The sequence below is a fragment of the Berghia stephanieae genome, chromosome 7 (genome assembly GCF_034508935.2).
Source record: "Berghia stephanieae isolate SIO BIC M18660-M18661 chromosome 7, UCSD_Bste_1.3, whole genome shotgun sequence".
Lineage (NCBI taxonomy): Eukaryota > Metazoa > Mollusca > Gastropoda > Nudibranchia > Aeolidiidae > Berghia > Berghia stephanieae.
The window spans coordinates 24000984-24005744 of NC_088366.1; positions in this window are offsets into that span (position 1 = coordinate 24000984).

A 4761-nucleotide genomic window follows, 5' to 3' on the forward strand; every position below is an offset into this window, starting at 1 on the left:
ATCATCATAGTCGACTTCATTCTCATTCTCATCATGACTATTAAACAACAACAACAACAACAACGGGCACAATAGAAATGTTTATCTAAACCACCCTGCTTTCTCACGATCGAAAAAAACAGAACGATACATCACTTCACGTATTATGGAACAAGACCTCAAAAATAGGTCAAAACTAGTTGTAAACATGATGTTGAGGGTAAGTCGTGTCAATTCCAGCACTTTACCTTCTAGACGTTTTTAACTCATGGAGAAGGTAGAAGAAGAAGAAGAAGAAGAAAAAGAAGAAGAAGAAGAAGAAGAAGAAGAAGAAGAAGAAGAAGAAGAAGGAGGAGGAGGAGGAGGAGGAGGAGGAGGAGGAGAAGGAGGAGGAGGAGGAGGAGGGGAAGGAGGAGGAGAAGAGGAAAAAGTGGTAGTGGTGGTGGTGGTGGTGGTGGTAGTAGTAGTAGAAGTAGTAGTAGTAGTAGTAGTAGTAGTAGTAGTAGTAGTTGTTGTTGTTGTTGTTGTTGTTGTTGTTGTTGTGGTAGTAGTAGTAGTAGTAATAATAATAATAATAATAATAATAATTTTATATTAATTATTATTTATTATTATTATATTATTATTATATATTATTATTATTATTATTAATTATTATATTAATATTACATTGTAGTATTATATTATTATTATTATTATTATTATTATTTTATTATTATTATTATTATTATTATTATTATTATTATCATTAATATTTATTATTATTTTAGTATTATTATCATTATTATATTATAATAATTATTTTTACTCATTCATATCATTATATCTCATATCATCATATGTCATTATCATCACCATTAACATTATTATTATTACTATTATTATTTTATTATATTATTAATTATCATTATCATCATCTCATCATCATCATCATCACATCATCTCGTCGTCGTCGGTCTCATCATCTCATTATCATCATCCATTTTTATCTATTATATTATTATTACATTATTATTATTACTATTATTATTGTTGTTATTATTATTATTAATTATTATTATCATCATCATCATCATCATCATCATCATCATAATCATCATCATCATCGTCGTCGTCGTCGTCGTCATCATCATCATTATCATCATCATCATTATTTTTATTATTATTATTGTTATTATTATCATTATTATTATTATTATTATTATTATATTTTTATTATTATTATTATTATATTATATATTTATCATGTTAGTATTATATCATATTATTATTATTATTATATTATTATTATTATATATTATATTATTATTATTATTATATCATTATTTCTATTATAATAATTATAATTTTACCATCATCATCATAATCATTATCATATATCATATCATATATTCATCATCGTATTATCATCCATTATCATATATTATTATATTATTGTTTTATTATATATTATATTTTCATATTCATATTATCTATCATCATTCAGTCTCGTGTCGTGTCGTATCATATTATAATCATCATTTTTATTATTTTATTGTATATTTCTATTTATTTATTATTTATAGTAGTTATGTATGTGGTATAGTATTAGTGTAGTAGTAGAGTTGTAGTAGTAGTATTGTTATCAGATCACTATCTATCTCATATATATCTATATTTCTTCATCTCTTAATATTATTATTATTATTCATTATTATTAGTTCATTATTTTATTATTATTTATTGTTATATTATTATTATTTATTTATTATTATTATTATTATTATTTTTATTATTATTATTATTATTATTATTATTATTATTTATTATTATTATTTTTATATTATTGTTATCATTATCATTATTACTACATGTTTAATTATTCATTTTAATGCTTATTAGCAGCAATACTCAGTTTTGTTTAAACATTCAGTTTTTGGTGAAGAAGAAAAAGAGAAGAAAAGAAGAAGAATAGAAAGAAGAGAAGAAAGAGAAGAAGAAAGAAGAAGAAGAAGAAGAAAGAAAGAAAGAGAAGAAGAAGAAGAAAAGAAGAAGAAGAAGAAGAAGAAGAAGAAGAAGAAGAAGAAGAAGAAGAAAGAAGAAGAAGAAGAGAAGAGAAGAAGAAGAGAGAGGAAGAGAAGAGAAGAAGAGGAAAGAAAAGAAGAAAGAGAAGAAGAAAAGAAGAAGAGAAGAGAAGGAGAGAAGAAGAAGAGAAGAAAGAGAAGAGGAAGAGGAAGAAGAGAAGAGAGAAGGAAGAGAAGAAGAGAAGAGAGACAGAAGAGGAAAGTGGAGGAGAGAGGGAAGGACGAGAGAACGGGAAGAATAGCAGCAGTAGCAGTAAAAGTGGCAACAGGAGGGGGAGGAAAAGTAGGCTCCCAAAGGCCCGCTTGATAACTCAAATTCCAAGCTTTGGAAATCGCACACGAAATGAGTAATAAATGCATTCAATCATAAAAGTATGATAGTACGTAGTTAGCAATAAAAACTGCTTATCTATGCAACGATGTTGCAGTATTTATTAGGGTGGGTTTATTTTTGATTTAATTATTGCATCCGAAAAACAAGTGACTAATCCGGTAATATCATAAAATTCTATAGGACACAATTAATTCATTGTACTCGTAATAGTTGAATCGGATTCCTTTGTTCAACATTTTATTATATTATGTGTAGATAGCTACTGGCCCTTATTATCCAATGGTGACAATAATGATAACGATAATACGTGTGCTATGCTGGGATCGACTTGGTTTTATACTCACTCAGATGCTGCTGGTATATAATCACATCACTCCATTTTTTTTTTTTTTTGTTTTTTTTTTTTTTGGGGGGGGGGGGGGGGGGGGGGGGGGGGGGGGGGGTTTATTTACTTATATATTTATTTATCTATTTTTAGATGTTGTTGGGTTTTGTGTTTGTTTTTTTTTTTGTTTTTTGTATTGTGTCATAAAGCGTCTTGAGCACGATTAGTGGATATTGCGCTGTCTAAAAGCTCAAAGTTTTTTTTTTTTGTTTTTTTTTGTTTTTTTTGTTTTTTAATTTATTTTTTTTATTATTATTATTTCAGGGCAATAATCTATGCTGGAATACGGGCGAGGGCTAAAATAACAACTTTTGTACAAGGGATTAAATTATGGTCTTGTAAAGAAGTCAAATAAAAAACAAACCAGGTCAGAGAATCAAACTTTTAATATCCCATTATCTAATATTCGCATAATAACTTTTACTCTTATTGTACCAAATTAATAAGTTCTGCTTATGAAAAGCTGACCTGGTGGTATCAAATTATTTAGCATTATTGAGATCGGCGTATACTTTTTTGAAGTTCTGATAACCCAAATTATTGTTATGGGCTTATTGTTGGAATGGAAATATTTTCAAACCAACGTAAAATAGTATCCATTACAACAAGGTTAAATCAGTAATCAGGCCCATAATTGCGCCGTTATCAGACCTGCAAATACGTGCACCCAACAGTGGTTGGATAGCTGGATATGTTAGATCTAGAGGGAAGCACTTTAAGGTAGAATAAATAAGTAGAAGGTGATGATGATTATGATGATGATGATGATGATGGTGATGAGGAAGAGGAGGAGGAGGGTGGTGGTTGTGGTGGTGGTGGTGGATGGCCAGTTGAAGGTAGAACAACAACAGCGACAAAAAGTAAAGCAGCAGCAAAGGATATTCAATGACGGAAACTATGAAGCATATTCGCATTATTTTTTCTCATCAATTGCCTTAAATAAAGAATACAGAGGTAAATAACAATTTCCTCTGCCTGGAGTTAGTTGTTCTCTCGTATAATTTGTGAAATATTTTATCTAGATCTTTAAAATAGAAATACGATAGAGGAAAGCATACTTTATACAGTCATTTATAAGGAGAGGTGCTATTAAGGCCAATGAGAGAGAGTGAGAGAGAGAGAGAGAGAGAGAGAGAGAGAGAGAGAGAGAGAGAGAATGAGAGAGAGAGAGAGAGACAGATTGAGAGAGAGAGAGAGAGAGAGAGAGAGAGAGAGAGAGAGAGAGAGAGAGAGAGAGAGAGAGAGAGAGAGAGAGAGAGAGAGAGAGAGACTTCATCCAACCCCAGTTATATCGATTAATAATTTTCGGTCAATTATATCATAATGATATATCGATATGCTATTTTCATTCTGCTTTGTCATGGCGGTGAAAAGAGCCTGGTTCATTGATACCATCTTGGTGTATAGTTTGCCAAAACTAGAATAAAATAGGTCAGGTACAGCATTATTTTTCACATTGCCTATTTCAAATGTCTGTTTTTAAAATAATAATTGTGACAAGTCGATGTTGTTTTCCTGAAATTCTTGACATTGATTTTTCCTCTCCAGTTGAAACATAAATCATTGAAGGCAACTTTGGCTTTTAGAGTGTACAATTTTAGAGTTCCATGACCTCAGACTTAAACCTGTATATTCAGAATAAGTTTGATGTTGTCATTTTCGTATAATTATAGGTTAACATGATCGCTTGCAGTATATAACCATTTCATTTATATTGTTGTTATGCTGAATTGTTTAATTAGCCACGAGATAGTGAAATTTGGCTTAAGTATAAACTAGGATCTGGTACAATTAGTCAACCATCCACGCAGAATACACATGCTACAACTCACCTTACACGCACTCCGACACACACAGCACACACAAACACACACATAGAGTTAAAGCGAGGTCAATCATAGATTACCGTGCCCTGTAACCTCTTCTTTCCATTTCAACAAAAAGCCGGGTTCGACTGTGCGGCTTTCACAATTTAGGTTGTGAATCAGGGTTGCCAGTTT